The following is a 13,245-nucleotide window of genomic DNA, read 5'->3' on the forward strand; positions in this document are numbered from 1 at the left end:
GTCTTTAATAAAAACATTTCTGGCCCCTAATTTGTTAGTGTAAGTTATTGGAACCACCTTTTTTTGTGGACTCTTAAGACAACGATTTTTGCATCCAATTTTGAAAATGCTCTGTTCATGTCTATCTGTTATCAATATATAGAAACCACGAAGTGTCAAGAACAATTTAAAGTTGAGCTATTTTTGAGTATGTCTAAAAGATAGACCCAATGATGATTTTTTTAGTATTCCTTAACTTAAAAAAGCAAGACACATTAAGACTTTAGCTGGGCACATTTTTTACCAGCATGTGGGATGATATAGGCTCTGTGGTGCAATGGATAGCGCATTGGACTTCTAGAGCTATATAGCAATTCAAAGGTTGTGGGTTCGAGTCCCACCAGAGTTGTGTGTTTTTGGGTAACATGTAATTACTTTTCAGATGTTAGAATGAGGCAAAAGGAAATACTGCACAGTAACAGGCTTTATGGTTAAGGGCTAAGAGTGGTCTTTAATAAAAACATTTCTGGCCCCTAATTTGTTAGTGTAAGTTATTGGAACCACCTTTTTTTGTGGACTCTTAAGACAACGATTTTTGCATCCAATTTTGAAAATGCTCTGTTCATGTCTATCTGTTATCAATATATAGAAACCACGAAGTGTCAAGAACAATTTAAAGCTGAGCTATTTTTGAGTATCTCTAAAGGATAGCCCCAATGATGATTTTTTTAGTATTCCTTAACTTAAAAAAGCAAGACACATTAAGACTTTAGCTGGGCACATTTTTTACTAGCATGTGGGATGATATAGGCTCTGTGGCGCAATGGATAGCGCGTTGGACTTCTAGAGCTATATAGCAATTCAAAGGTTGTGGGTTCGAGTCCCACCAGAGTCGTGTGTTTTTGGGTAACATGTAATTACTTTTCAGATGTTAGAATGAGGCAAAAGGAAATACTGCACAGTAACAGGCTTTATGGTTAAGGGCTTAGAGTGGTCTTTAATAAAAACATTTCTGGCCCCTAATTTTTTAGTGTAAGTTATTGGAACCACCTTTTTTGTGGACTCTTAAGACAACGATTTTTGCATCCAATTTTGAAAATGCTCTGTTCATGTCTATCTGTTATCAATATATAGAAACCACGAAGTGTCAAGAACAATTTAAAGTTGAGCTATTTTTGAGTATGTCTAAAAGATAGACCCAATGATGATTTTTTTAGTATTCCTTAACTTAAAAAAGCAAGACACATTAAGACTTTAGCTGGGCACATTTTTTACTAGCATGTGGGATGATATAGGCTCTGTGGCGCAATGGATAGCGCATTGGACTTCTAGAGCTATATAGCAATTCAAAGGTTGTGGGTTCGAGTCCCAACAGAGTCGTGTGTTTTTGGGTAACATGTAATTACTTTTCAGATGTTAGAATGAGGCAAAAGGAAATACTGCACAGTAACAGGCTTTATGGTTAAGGGCTTAGAGTGGTCTTTAATAAAAACATTTCTGGCCCCTAATTTGTTAGTGTAAGTTATTGGAACCACCTTTTTTTGTGGACTCTTAAGACAACGATTTTTGCATCCAATTTTGAAAATGCTCTGTTCATGTCTATCTGTTATCAATATATAGAAACCACGAAGTGTCAAGAACAATTTAAAGCTGAGCTATTTTTGAGTATCTCTAAAGGATAGCCCCAATGATGATTTTTTTAGTATTCCTTAACTTAAAAAAGCAAGACACATTAAGACTTTAGCTGGGCACATTTTTTACAAGCATGTGGGATGATATAGGCTCTGTGGCGCAATGGATAGCGCATTGGACTTCTAGAGCTATATAGCAATTCAAAGGTTGTGGGTTCGAGTCCCACCAGAGTCGTGTGTTTTTGGGTAACATGTAATTACTTTTCAGATGTTAGAATGAGGCAAAAGGAAATACTGCACAGTAACAGGCTTTATGGTTAAGGGCTTAGAGTGGTCTTTAATAAAAACATTTCTGGCCCCTAATTTGTTAGTGTAAGTTATTGGAACCACCTTTTTTTGTGGACTCTTAAGACAACGATTTTTGCATCCAATTTTGAAAATGCTCTGTTCATGTCTATCTGTTATCAATATATAGAAACCACTAAGTGTCAAGAACAATTTAAAGTTGAGCTATTTTTGAGTATGTCTAAAAGATAGACCCAATGATGATTTTTTTAGTATTCCTTAACTTAAAAAAGCAAGACACATTAAGACTTTAGCTGGGCACATTTTTTACTAGCATGTGGGATGATATAGGCTCTGTGGCGCAATGGATAGCGCATTGGACTTCTAGAGCTATATAGCAATTCAAAGGTTGTGGGTTCGAGTCCCACCAGAGTCGTGTGTTTTTGGGTAACATGTAATTACTTTTCAGATGTTAGAATGAGGCAAAAGGAAATACTGCACAGTAACAGGCTTTATGGTTAAGGGCTTAGAGTGGTCTTTAATAAAAACATTTCTGGCCCCTAATTTGTTAGTGTAAGTTATTGGAACCACCTTTTTTTGTGGACTCTTAAGACAACGATTTTTGCATCCAATTTTGAAAATGCTCTGTTCATGTCTATCTGTTATCAATATATAGAAACCACGAAGTGTCAAGAACAATTTAAAGCTGAGCTATTTTTGAGTATCTCTAAAGGATAGCCCCAATGATGATTTTTTTAGTATTCCTTAACTTAAAAAAGCAAGACACATTAAGACTTTAGCTGGGCACATTTTTTACAAGCATGTGGGATGATATAGGCTCTGTGGCGCAATGGATAGCGCATTGGACTTCTAGAGCTATATAGCAATTCAAAGGTTGTGGGTTCGAGTCCCACCAGAGTCGTGTGTTTTTGGGTAACATGTAATTACTTTTCAGATGTTAGAATGAGGCAAAAGGAAATACTGCACAGTAACAGGCTTTATGGTTAAGGGCTTAGAGTGGTCTTTAATAAAAACATTTCTGGCCCCTAATTTGTTAGTGTAAGTTATTGGAACCACCTTTTTTTGTGGACTCTTAAGACAACGATTTTTGCATCCAATTTTGAAAATGCTCTGTTCATGTCTATCTGTTATCAATATATAGAAACCACTAAGTGTCAAGAACAATTTAAAGTTGAGCTATTTTTGAGTATGTCTAAAAGATAGACCCAATGATGATTTTTTTAGTATTCCTTAACTTAAAAAAGCAAGACACATTAAGACTTTAGCTGGGCACATTTTTTACCAGCATGTGGGATGATATAGGCTCTGTGGTGCAATGGATAGCGCATTGGACTTCTAGAGCTATATAGCAATTCAAAGGTTGTGGGTTCGAGTCCCACCAGAGTTGTGTGTTTTTGGGTAACATGTAATTACTTTTCAGATGTTAGAATGAGGCAAAAGGAAATACTGCACAGTAACAGGCTTTATGGTTAAGGGCTAAGAGTGGTCTTTAATAAAAACATTTCTGGCCCCTAATTTGTTAGTGTAAGTTATTGGAACCACCTTTTTTTGTGGACTCTTAAGACAACGATTTTTGCATCCAATTTTGAAAATGCTCTGTTCATGTCTATCTGTTATCAATATATAGAAACCACGAAGTGTCAAGAACAATTTAAAGCTGAGCTATTTTTGAGTATCTCTAAAGGATAGCCCCAATGATGATTTTTTTAGTATTCCTTAACTTAAAAAAGCAAGACACATTAAGACTTTAGCTGGGCACATTTTTTACTAGCATGTGGGATGATATAGGCTCTGTGGCGCAATGGATAGCGCGTTGGACTTCTAGAGCTATATAGCAATTCAAAGGTTGTGGGTTCGAGTCCCACCAGAGTCGTGTGTTTTTGGGTAACATGTAATTACTTTTCAGATGTTAGAATGAGGCAAAAGGAAATACTGCACAGTAACAGGCTTTATGGTTAAGGGCTTAGAGTGGTCTTTAATAAAAACATTTCTGGCCCCTAATTTGTTAGTGTAAGTTATTGGAACCACCTTTTTTTGTGGACTCTTAAGACAACGATTTTTACATCCAATTTTGAAAATGCTCTGTTCATGTCTATCTGTTTTCACTATATAGAAACCACGAAGTGTCAAGAACAATTTAAAGCTGAGCTATTTTTGAGTATCTCTAAAGGATAGCCCCAATGATGATTTTTTTAGTATTCCTTAACTTAAAAAAGCAAGACACATTAAGACTTTAGCTGGGCACATTTTTTACTAGCATGTGGGATGATATAGGCTCTGTGGCGCAATGGATAGCGCATTGGACTTCTAGAGCTATATAGCGATTCAAAAGTTGTGGGTTCGAGTCCCACCAGAGTCGTGTGTTTTTGGGTAACATGTAATTACTTTTCAGATGTTAGAATGAGGCAAAAGGAAATACTGCACAGTAACAGGCTTTATGGTTAAGGGCTTAGAGTGGTCTTTAATAAAAACATTTCTGGCCCCTAATTTGTTAGTGTAAGTTATTGGAACCACCTTTTTTTGTGGACTCTTAAGACAACGATTTTTGCATCCAATTTTGAAAATGCTCTGTTCATGTCTATCTGTTATCAATATATAGAAACCACGAAGTGTCAAGAACAATTTAAAGTTGAGCTATTTTTGAGTATGTCTAAAAGATAGACCCAATGATGATTTTTTTAGTATTCCTTAACTTAAAAAAGCAAGACACATTAAGACTTTAGCTGGGCACATTTTTTACCAGCATGTGGGATGATATAGGCTCTGTGGTGCAATGGATAGCGCATTGGACTTCTAGAGCTATATAGCAATTCAAAGGTTGTGGGTTCGAGTCCCACCAGAGTTGTGTGTTTTTGGGTAACATGTAATTACTTTTCAGATGTTAGAATGAGGCAAAAGGAAATACTGCACAGTAACAGGCTTTATGGTTAAGGGCTAAGAGTGGTCTTTAATAAAAACATTTCTGGCCCCTAATTTGTTAGTGTAAGTTATTGGAACCACCTTTTTTTGTGGACTCTTAAGACAACGATTTTTGCATCCAATTTTGAAAATGCTCTGTTCATGTCTATCTGTTATCAATATATAGAAACCACGAAGTGTCAAGAACAATTTAAAGCTGAGCTATTTTTGAGTATCTCTAAAGGATAGCCCCAATGATGATTTTTTTAGTATTCCTTAACTTAAAAAAGCAAGACACATTAAGACTTTAGCTGGGCACATTTTTTACTAGCATGTGGGATGATATAGGCTCTGTGGCGCAATGGATAGCGCGTTGGACTTCTAGAGCTATATAGCAATTCAAAGGTTGTGGGTTCGAGTCCCACCAGAGTCGTGTGTTTTTGGGTAACATGTAATTACTTTTCAGATGTTAGAATGAGGCAAAAGGAAATACTGCACAGTAACAGGCTTTATGGTTAAGGGCTTAGAGTGGTCTTTAATAAAAACATTTCTGGCCCCTAATTTTTTAGTGTAAGTTATTGGAACCACCTTTTTTGTGGACTCTTAAGACAACGATTTTTGCATCCAATTTTGAAAATGCTCTGTTCATGTCTATCTGTTATCAATATATAGAAACCACGAAGTGTCAAGAACAATTTAAAGTTGAGCTATTTTTGAGTATGTCTAAAAGATAGACCCAATGATGATTTTTTTAGTATTCCTTAACTTAAAAAAGCAAGACACATTAAGACTTTAGCTGGGCACATTTTTTACTAGCATGTGGGATGATATAGGCTCTGTGGCGCAATGGATAGCGCATTGGACTTCTAGAGCTATATAGCAATTCAAAGGTTGTGGGTTCGAGTCCCAACAGAGTCGTGTGTTTTTGGGTAACATGTAATTACTTTTCAGATGTTAGAATGAGGCAAAAGGAAATACTGCACAGTAACAGGCTTTATGGTTAAGGGCTTAGAGTGGTCTTTAATAAAAACATTTCTGGCCCCTAATTTGTTAGTGTAAGTTATTGGAACCACCTTTTTTTGTGGACTCTTAAGACAACGATTTTTACATCCAATTTTGAAAATGCTCTGTTCATGTCTATCTGTTATCACTATATAGAAACCACGAAGTGTCAAGAACAATTTAAAGCTGAGCTATTTTTGAGTATCTCTAAAGGATAGCCCCAATGATGATTTTTTTAGTATTCCTTAACTTAAAAAAGCAAGACACATTAAGACTTTAGCTGGGCACATTTTTTACTAGCATGTGGGATGATATAGGCTCTGTGGCGCAATGGATAGCGCATTGGACTTCTAGAGCTATATAGCAATTCAAAGGTTGTGGGTTCGAGTCCCACCAGAGTCGTGTGTTTTTGGGTAACATGTAATTACTTTTCAGATGTTAGAATGAGGCAAAAGGAAATACTGCACAGTAACAGGCTTTATGGTTAAGGGCTTAGAGTGGTCTTTAATAAAAACATTTCTGGCCCCTAATTTGTTAGTGTAAGTTATTGGAACCACCTTTTTTTGTGGACTCTTAAGACAACGATTTTTGCATCCAATTTTGAAAATGCTCTGTTCATGTCTATCTGTTATCAATATATAGAAACCACGAAGTGTCAAGAACAATTTAAAGCTGAGCTATTTTTGAGTATCTCTAAAGGATAGCCCCAATGATGATTTTTTTAGTATTCCTTAACTTAAAAAAGCAAGACACATTAAGACTTTAGCTGGGCACATTTTTTACTAGCATGTGGGATGATATAGGCTCTGTGGCGCAATGGATAGCGCATTGGACTTCTAGAGCTATATAGCAATTCAAAGGTTGTGGGTTCGAGTCCCACCAGAGTCGTGTGTTTTTGGGTAACATGTAATTACTTTTCAGATGTTAGAATGAGGCAAAAGGAAATACTGCACAGTAACAGGCTTTATGGTTAAGGGCTTAGAGTGGTCTTTAATAAAAACATTTCTGGCCCCTAATTTGTTAGTGTAAGTTATTGGAACCACCTTTTTTTGTGGACTCTTAAGACAACGATTTTTGCATCCAATTTTGAAAATGCTCTGTTCATGTCTATCTGTTATCAATATATAGAAACCACGAAGTGTCAAGAACAATTTAAAGTTGAGCTATTTTTGAGTATGTCTAAAAGATAGACCCAATGATGATTTTTTTAGTATTCCTTAACTTAAAAAAGCAAGACACATTAAGACTTTAGCTGGGCACATTTTTTACTAGCATGAGGGATGATATAGGCTCTGTGGCGCAATGGATAGCGTATTGGACTTCTAGAGCTATATAGCAATTCAAAGGTTGTGGGTTCGAGTCCCACCAGAGTCGTGTGTTTTTGGGTAACATGTAATTACTTTTCAGATGTTAGAATGAGGCAAAAAGGAATAATGCACAGTAACAGGCTTTATGGTTAAGGGCTTAGAGTGGTCTTTAATAAAAACATTTTTGGCCCCTAATTTTTTAGTGTAAGTTATTGGAACCACCTTTTTTGTGGACTCTTAAGACAACGATTTTTGCATCCAATTTTGAAAATGCTCTGTTCATGTCTATCTGTTATCAATATATAGAAACCACGAAGTGTCAAGAACAATTTAAAGTTGAGCTATTTTTGAGTATGTCTAAAAGATAGACCCAATGATGATTTTTTTAGTATTCCTTAACTTAAAAAAGCAAGACACATTAAGACTTTAGCTGGGCACATTTTTTACTAGCATGTGGGATGATATAGGCTCTGTGGCGCAATGGATAGCGCATTGGACTTCTAGAGCTATATAGCAATTCAAAGGTTGTGGGTTCGAGTCCCACCAGAGTCGTGTGTTTTTGGGTAACATGTAATTACTTTTCAGATGTTAGAATGAGGCAAAAGGAAATACTGCACAGTAACAGGCTTTATGGTTAAGGGCTTAGAGTGGTCTTTAATAAAAACATTTCTGGCCCCTAATTTTTTAGTGTAAGTTATTGGAACCACCTTTTTTGTGGACTCTTAAGACAACGATTTTTGCATCCAATTTTGAAAATGCTCTGTTCATGTCTATCTGTTATCAATATATAGAAACCACGAAGTGTCAAGAACAATTTAAAGTTGAGCTATTTTTGAGTATGTCTAAAAGATAGACCCAATGATGATTTTTTTAGTATTCCTTAACTTAAAAAAGCAAGACACATTAAGACTTTAGCTGGGCACATTTTTTACTAGCATGTGGGATGATATAGGCTCTGTGGCGCAATGGATAGCGCATTGGACTTCTAGAGCTATATAGCAATTCAAAGGTTGTGGGTTCGAGTCCCACCAGAGTCATGTGTTTTTGGGTAACATGTAATTACTTTTCAGATGTTAGAATGAGGCAAAAAGGAATAATGCACAGTAACAGGCTTTATGGTTAAGGGCTTAGAGTGGTCTTTAATAAAAACATTTTTGGCCCCTAATTTTTTAGTGTAAGTTATTGGAACCACTTTTTTTGTGGACTCTTAAGACAACGATTTTTGCATCCAATTTTGAAAATGCTCTGTTCATGTCTATCTGTTATCAATATATAGAAACCACGAAGTGTCAAGAACAATTTAAAGTTGAGCTATTTTTGAGTATGTCTAAAAGATAGACCCAATGATGATTTTTTTAGTATTCCTTAACTTAAAAAAGCAAGACACATTAAGACTTTAGCTGGGCACATTTTTTACTAGCATGTGGGATGATATAGGTTCTGTGGCGCAATGGATAGCGCATTGGACTTCTAGAGCTATATAGCAATTCAAAGGTTGTGGGTTCGAGTCCCACCAGAGTCGTGTGTTTTTGGGTAACATGTAATTACTTTTCAGATGTTAGAATGAGGCAAAAGGAAATACTGCACAGTAACAGGCTTTATGGTTAAGGGCTTAGAGTGGTCTTTAATAAAAACATTTCTGGCCCCTAATTTGTTAGTGTAAGTTATTGGAACCACCTTTTTTTGTGGACTCTTAAGACAACGATTTTTACATCCAATTTTGAAAATGCTCTGTTCATGTCTATCTGTTATCAATATATAGAAACCACGAAGTGTCAAGAACAATTTAAAGCTGAGCTATTTTTGAGTATCTCTAAAGGATAGCCCCAATGATGATTTTTTTAGTATTCCTTAACTTAAAAAAGCAAGACACATTAAGACTTTAGCTGGGCACATTTTTTACTAGCATGTGGGATGATATAGGCTCTGTGGCGCAATGGATAGCGCATTGGACTTCTAGAGCTATATAGCAATTCAAAGGTTGTGGGTTCGAGTCCCACCAGAGTCGTGTGTTTTTGGGTAACATGTAATTACTTTTCAGATGTTAGAATGAGGCAAAAGGAAATACTGCACAGTAACAGGCTTTATGGTTAAGGGCTTAGAGTGGTCTTTAATAAAAACATTTCTGGCCCCTAATTTGTTAGTGTAAGTTATTGGAACCACCTTTTTTTGTGGACTCTTAAGACAACGATTTTTACATCCAATTTTGAAAATGCTCTGTTCATGTCTATCTGTTATCAATATATAGAAACCACGAAGTGTCAAGAACAATTTAAAGCTGAGCTATTTTTGAGTATCTCTAAAGGATAGCCCCAATGATGATTTTTTTAGTATTCCTTAACTTAAAAAAGCAAGACACATTAAGACTTTAGCTGGGCACATTTTTTACTAGCATGTGGGATGATATAGGCTCTGTGGCGCAATGGATAGCGCATTGGACTTCTAGAGCTATATAGCAATTCAAAGGTTGTGGGTTCGAGTCCCACCAGAGTCGTGTGTTTTTGGGTAACATGTAATTACTTTTCAGATGTTAGAATGAGGCAAAAGGAAATACTGCACAGTAACAGGCTTTATGGTTAAGGGCTTAGAGTGGTCTTTAATAAAAACATTTCTGGCCCCTAATTTTTTAGTGTAAGTTATTGGAACCACCTTTTTTGTGGACTCTTAAGACAACGATTTTTGCATCCAATTTTGAAAATGCTCTGTTCATGTCTATCTGTTATCAATATATAGAAACCACGAAGTGTCAAGAACAATTTAAAGTTGAGCTATTTTTGAGTATGTCTAAAAGATAGACCCAATGATGATTTTTTTAGTATTTCTTAACTTAAAAAAGCAAGACACATTAAGACTTTAGCTGGGCACATTTTTTACTAGCATGTGGGATGATATAGGCTCTGTGGCGCAATGGATAGCGCATTGGACTTCTAGAGCTATATAGCAATTCAAAGGTTGTGGGTTCGAGTCCCACCAGAGTCGTGTGTTTTTGGGTAACATGTAATTACTTTTCAGATGTTAGAATGAGGCAAAAGGAAATACTGCACAGTAACAGGCTTTATGGTTAAGGGCTTAGAGTGGTCTTTAATAAAAACATTTCTGGCCCCTAATTTGTTAGTGTAAGTTATTGGAACCACCTTTTTTTGTGGACTCTTAAGACAACGATTTTTACATCCAATTTTGAAAATGCTCTGTTCATGTCTATCTGTTATCAATATATAGAAACCACGAAGTGTCAAGAACAATTTAAAGCTGAGCTATTTTTGAGTATCTCTAAAGGATAGCCCCAATGATGATTTTTTTAGTATTCCTTAACTTAAAAAAGCAAGACACATTAAGACTTTAGCTGGGCACATTTTTTACTAGCATGTGGGATGATATAGGCTCTGTGGCGCAATGGATAGCGCATTGGACTTCTAGAGCTATATAGCAATTCAAAGGTTGTGGGTTCGAGTCCCACCAGAGTCGTGTGTTTTTGGGTAACATGTAATTACTTTTCAGATGTTAGAATGAGGCAAAAGGAAATACTGCACAGTAACAGGCTTTATGGTTAAGGGCTTAGAGTGGTCTTTAATAAAAACAATTCTGGCCCCTAATTTTTTAGTGTAAGTTATTGGAACCACCTTTTTTGTGGACTCTTAAGACAACGATTTTTGCATCCAATTTTGAAAATGCTCTGTTCATGTCTATCTGTTATCAATATATAGAAACCACGAAGTGTCAAGAACAATTTAAAGTTGAGCTATTTTTGAGTATGTCTAAAAGATAGACCCAATGATGATTTTTTTAGTATTCCTTAACTTAAAAAAGCAAGACACATTAAGACTTTAGCTGGGCACATTTTTTACTAGCATGTGGGATGATATAGGCTCTGTGGCGCAATGGATAGCGCATTGGACTTCTAGAGCTATATAGCAATTCAAATGTTGTGGGTTCGAGTCCCACCAGAGTCGTGTGTTTTTGGGTAACATGTAATTACTTTTCAGATGTTAGAATGAGGCAAAAAGGAATAATGCACAGTAACAGGCTTTATGGTTAAGGGCTTAGAGTGGTCTTTAATAAAAACATTTTTGGCCCCTAATTTTTTAGTGTAAGTTATTGGAACCACCTTTTTTGTGGACTCTTAAGACAACGATTTTTGCATCCAATTTTGAAAATGCTCTGTTCATGTCTATCTGTTATCAATATATAGAAACCACGAAGTGTCAAGAACAATTTAAAGTTGAGCTATTTTTGAGTATGTCTAAAAGATAGACCCAATGATGATTTTTTTAGTATTCCTTAACTTAAAAAAGCAAGACACATTAAGACTTTAGCTGGGCACATTTTTTACTAGCATGTGGGATGATATAGGTTCTGTGGCGCAATGGATAGCGCAATGGATAGCGCATTGGACTTCTAGAGCTATATAGCAATTCAAAGGTTGTGGGTTCGAGTCCCACCAGAGTCGTGTGTTTTTGGGTAACATGTAATTACTTTTCAGATGTTAGAATGAGGCAAAAGGAAATACTGCACAGTAACAGGCTTTATGGTTAAGGGCTTAGAGTGGTCTTTAATAAAAACATTTCTGGCCCCTAATTTGTTAGTGTAAGTTATTGGAACCACCTTTTTTTGTGGACTCTTAAGACAACGATTTTTGCATCCAATTTTGAAAATGCTCTGTTCATGTCTATCTGTTATCAATATATAGAAACCACGAAGTGTCAAGAACAATTTAAAGTTGAGCTATTTTTGAGTATGTCTAAAAGATAGACCCAATGATGATTTTTTTAGTATTCCTTAACTTAAAAAAGCAAGACACATTAAGACTTTAGCTGGGCACATTTTTTACTAGCATGTGGGATGATATAGGCTCTGTGGCGCAATGTATAGCGCATTGGACTTCTAGAACTATATAGCAATTCAAAGGTTGTGGGTTCGAGTCCCACGAGAGTCGTGTGTTTTGGGTAACATGTAATTACTTTTCAGATGTTAGAATGAGGCAAAAAGGAATAATGCACAGTAACAGGCTTTATGGTTAAGGGCTTAGAGTGGTCTTTAATAAAAACATTTTTGGCCCCTAATTTTTTAGTGTAAGTTATTGGAACCACCTTTTTTGTGGACTCTTAAGACAACGATTTTTGCATCCAATTTTGAAAATGCTCTGTTCATGTCTATCTGTTATCAATATATAGAAACCACGAAGTGTCAAGAACAATTTAAAGTTGAGCTATTTTTGAGTATGTCTAAAAGATAGACCCAATGATGATTTTTTTAGTATTCCTTAACTTAAAAAAGCAAGACACATTAAGACTTTAGCTGGGCACATTTTTTACTAGCATGTGGGATGACATAGGCTCTGTGGCGCAATGGATAGCGCATTGGACTTCTAGAGCTATATAGCAATTCAAAGGTTGTGGGTTCGAGTCCCACCAGAGTCGTGTGTTTTTGGGTAACATGTAATTACTTTTCAGATGTTAGAATGAGGCAAAAGGAAATACTGCACAGTAACAGGATTTATGGTTAAGGGCTTAGAGTGGTCTTTAATAAAAACATTTCTGGCCCCTAATTTGTTAGTGTAAGTTATTGGAACCACCTTTTTTTGTGGACTCTTAAGACAACGATTTTTACATCCAATTTTGAAAATGCTCTGTTCATGTCTATCTGTTATCAATATATAGAAACCACGAAGTGTCAAGAACAATTTAAAGCTGAGCTATTTTTGAGTATCTCTAAAGGATAGCCCCAATGATGATTTTTTTAGTATTCCTTAACTTAAAAAAGCAAGACACATTAAGACTTTAGCTGGGCACATTTTTTACTAGCATGTGGGATGATATAGGCTCTGTGGCGCAATGTATAGCGCATTGGACTTCTAGAGCTATATAGCAATTCAAAGGTTGTGGGTTCGAGTCCCACGAGAGTCGTGTGTTTTGGGTAACATGTAATTACTTTTCAGATGTTAGAATGAGGCAAAAAGGAATAATGCACAGTAACAGGCTTTATGGTTAAGGGCTTAGAGTGGTCTTTAATAAAAACATTTTTGGCCCCTAATTTTTTAGTGTAAGTTATTGGAACCACCTTTTTTGTGGACTCTTAAGACAACGATTTTTGCATCCAATTTTGAAAATGCTCTGTTCATGTCT

The 13,245-nt window shown here is 36.0% G+C and overlaps 27 non-coding genes across 27 annotated transcripts; all 27 read left to right on the forward strand.

Annotated features, from left to right (window-relative positions):
* The first annotated feature begins 302 nt into the window (after positions 1–302).
* Positions 303–388, forward strand: TRNAR-UCU (transfer RNA arginine (anticodon UCU)). Its single transcript is given in 2 exon segments — positions 303–339; positions 353–388. It is a non-coding gene; the product is annotated as a tRNA-Arg (tRNA).
* A 400-nt stretch (positions 389–788) lies between these two features.
* On the forward strand, positions 789–874 carry TRNAR-UCU (transfer RNA arginine (anticodon UCU)). Its single transcript is given in 2 exon segments — positions 789–825; positions 839–874. It is a non-coding gene; the product is annotated as a tRNA-Arg (tRNA).
* A 399-nt stretch (positions 875–1,273) lies between these two features.
* Positions 1,274–1,359, forward strand: TRNAR-UCU (transfer RNA arginine (anticodon UCU)). The gene is given in 2 exon segments: positions 1,274–1,310; positions 1,324–1,359. It is a non-coding gene; the product is annotated as a tRNA-Arg (tRNA).
* Positions 1,360–1,759: 400 nt separating this feature from the next.
* TRNAR-UCU (transfer RNA arginine (anticodon UCU)) lies at positions 1,760–1,845 on the forward strand. Its single transcript is given in 2 exon segments — positions 1,760–1,796; positions 1,810–1,845. It is a non-coding gene; the product is annotated as a tRNA-Arg (tRNA).
* Positions 1,846–2,245: 400 nt separating this feature from the next.
* On the forward strand, positions 2,246–2,331 carry TRNAR-UCU (transfer RNA arginine (anticodon UCU)). Its single transcript is given in 2 exon segments — positions 2,246–2,282; positions 2,296–2,331. It is a non-coding gene; the product is annotated as a tRNA-Arg (tRNA).
* A 400-nt stretch (positions 2,332–2,731) lies between these two features.
* Positions 2,732–2,817, forward strand: TRNAR-UCU (transfer RNA arginine (anticodon UCU)). Its single transcript is given in 2 exon segments — positions 2,732–2,768; positions 2,782–2,817. It is a non-coding gene; the product is annotated as a tRNA-Arg (tRNA).
* Positions 2,818–3,217: 400 nt separating this feature from the next.
* Positions 3,218–3,303, forward strand: TRNAR-UCU (transfer RNA arginine (anticodon UCU)). Its single transcript is given in 2 exon segments — positions 3,218–3,254; positions 3,268–3,303. It is a non-coding gene; the product is annotated as a tRNA-Arg (tRNA).
* Positions 3,304–3,703: 400 nt separating this feature from the next.
* Positions 3,704–3,789, forward strand: TRNAR-UCU (transfer RNA arginine (anticodon UCU)). The gene is given in 2 exon segments: positions 3,704–3,740; positions 3,754–3,789. It is a non-coding gene; the product is annotated as a tRNA-Arg (tRNA).
* Positions 3,790–4,189: 400 nt separating this feature from the next.
* Positions 4,190–4,275, forward strand: TRNAR-UCU (transfer RNA arginine (anticodon UCU)). Its single transcript is given in 2 exon segments — positions 4,190–4,226; positions 4,240–4,275. It is a non-coding gene; the product is annotated as a tRNA-Arg (tRNA).
* A 400-nt stretch (positions 4,276–4,675) lies between these two features.
* On the forward strand, positions 4,676–4,761 carry TRNAR-UCU (transfer RNA arginine (anticodon UCU)). The gene is given in 2 exon segments: positions 4,676–4,712; positions 4,726–4,761. It is a non-coding gene; the product is annotated as a tRNA-Arg (tRNA).
* Positions 4,762–5,161: 400 nt separating this feature from the next.
* TRNAR-UCU (transfer RNA arginine (anticodon UCU)) lies at positions 5,162–5,247 on the forward strand. Its single transcript is given in 2 exon segments — positions 5,162–5,198; positions 5,212–5,247. It is a non-coding gene; the product is annotated as a tRNA-Arg (tRNA).
* Positions 5,248–5,646: 399 nt separating this feature from the next.
* Positions 5,647–5,732, forward strand: TRNAR-UCU (transfer RNA arginine (anticodon UCU)). Its single transcript is given in 2 exon segments — positions 5,647–5,683; positions 5,697–5,732. It is a non-coding gene; the product is annotated as a tRNA-Arg (tRNA).
* A 400-nt stretch (positions 5,733–6,132) lies between these two features.
* On the forward strand, positions 6,133–6,218 carry TRNAR-UCU (transfer RNA arginine (anticodon UCU)). The gene is given in 2 exon segments: positions 6,133–6,169; positions 6,183–6,218. It is a non-coding gene; the product is annotated as a tRNA-Arg (tRNA).
* A 400-nt stretch (positions 6,219–6,618) lies between these two features.
* Positions 6,619–6,704, forward strand: TRNAR-UCU (transfer RNA arginine (anticodon UCU)). Its single transcript is given in 2 exon segments — positions 6,619–6,655; positions 6,669–6,704. It is a non-coding gene; the product is annotated as a tRNA-Arg (tRNA).
* A 400-nt stretch (positions 6,705–7,104) lies between these two features.
* Positions 7,105–7,190, forward strand: TRNAR-UCU (transfer RNA arginine (anticodon UCU)). Its single transcript is given in 2 exon segments — positions 7,105–7,141; positions 7,155–7,190. It is a non-coding gene; the product is annotated as a tRNA-Arg (tRNA).
* Positions 7,191–7,589: 399 nt separating this feature from the next.
* TRNAR-UCU (transfer RNA arginine (anticodon UCU)) lies at positions 7,590–7,675 on the forward strand. Its single transcript is given in 2 exon segments — positions 7,590–7,626; positions 7,640–7,675. It is a non-coding gene; the product is annotated as a tRNA-Arg (tRNA).
* Positions 7,676–8,074: 399 nt separating this feature from the next.
* Positions 8,075–8,160, forward strand: TRNAR-UCU (transfer RNA arginine (anticodon UCU)). The gene is given in 2 exon segments: positions 8,075–8,111; positions 8,125–8,160. It is a non-coding gene; the product is annotated as a tRNA-Arg (tRNA).
* Positions 8,161–8,559: 399 nt separating this feature from the next.
* Positions 8,560–8,645, forward strand: TRNAR-UCU (transfer RNA arginine (anticodon UCU)). The gene is given in 2 exon segments: positions 8,560–8,596; positions 8,610–8,645. It is a non-coding gene; the product is annotated as a tRNA-Arg (tRNA).
* A 400-nt stretch (positions 8,646–9,045) lies between these two features.
* On the forward strand, positions 9,046–9,131 carry TRNAR-UCU (transfer RNA arginine (anticodon UCU)). Its single transcript is given in 2 exon segments — positions 9,046–9,082; positions 9,096–9,131. It is a non-coding gene; the product is annotated as a tRNA-Arg (tRNA).
* A 400-nt stretch (positions 9,132–9,531) lies between these two features.
* Positions 9,532–9,617, forward strand: TRNAR-UCU (transfer RNA arginine (anticodon UCU)). Its single transcript is given in 2 exon segments — positions 9,532–9,568; positions 9,582–9,617. It is a non-coding gene; the product is annotated as a tRNA-Arg (tRNA).
* A 399-nt stretch (positions 9,618–10,016) lies between these two features.
* On the forward strand, positions 10,017–10,102 carry TRNAR-UCU (transfer RNA arginine (anticodon UCU)). The gene is given in 2 exon segments: positions 10,017–10,053; positions 10,067–10,102. It is a non-coding gene; the product is annotated as a tRNA-Arg (tRNA).
* Positions 10,103–10,502: 400 nt separating this feature from the next.
* On the forward strand, positions 10,503–10,588 carry TRNAR-UCU (transfer RNA arginine (anticodon UCU)). The gene is given in 2 exon segments: positions 10,503–10,539; positions 10,553–10,588. It is a non-coding gene; the product is annotated as a tRNA-Arg (tRNA).
* Positions 10,589–10,987: 399 nt separating this feature from the next.
* TRNAR-UCU (transfer RNA arginine (anticodon UCU)) lies at positions 10,988–11,073 on the forward strand. The gene is given in 2 exon segments: positions 10,988–11,024; positions 11,038–11,073. It is a non-coding gene; the product is annotated as a tRNA-Arg (tRNA).
* A 399-nt stretch (positions 11,074–11,472) lies between these two features.
* TRNAR-UCU (transfer RNA arginine (anticodon UCU)) lies at positions 11,473–11,570 on the forward strand. Its single transcript is given in 2 exon segments — positions 11,473–11,521; positions 11,535–11,570. It is a non-coding gene; the product is annotated as a tRNA-Arg (tRNA).
* A 400-nt stretch (positions 11,571–11,970) lies between these two features.
* TRNAR-UCU (transfer RNA arginine (anticodon UCU)) lies at positions 11,971–12,056 on the forward strand. The gene is given in 2 exon segments: positions 11,971–12,007; positions 12,021–12,056. It is a non-coding gene; the product is annotated as a tRNA-Arg (tRNA).
* Positions 12,057–12,454: 398 nt separating this feature from the next.
* On the forward strand, positions 12,455–12,540 carry TRNAR-UCU (transfer RNA arginine (anticodon UCU)). Its single transcript is given in 2 exon segments — positions 12,455–12,491; positions 12,505–12,540. It is a non-coding gene; the product is annotated as a tRNA-Arg (tRNA).
* A 400-nt stretch (positions 12,541–12,940) lies between these two features.
* TRNAR-UCU (transfer RNA arginine (anticodon UCU)) lies at positions 12,941–13,026 on the forward strand. The gene is given in 2 exon segments: positions 12,941–12,977; positions 12,991–13,026. It is a non-coding gene; the product is annotated as a tRNA-Arg (tRNA).
* Positions 13,027–13,245: the final 219 nt, after the last annotated feature.

This window comes from Rhinoderma darwinii, chromosome 4 (assembly GCF_050947455.1).
Source record: "Rhinoderma darwinii isolate aRhiDar2 chromosome 4, aRhiDar2.hap1, whole genome shotgun sequence".
Taxonomy (NCBI): domain Eukaryota; kingdom Metazoa; phylum Chordata; class Amphibia; order Anura; family Rhinodermatidae; genus Rhinoderma; species Rhinoderma darwinii.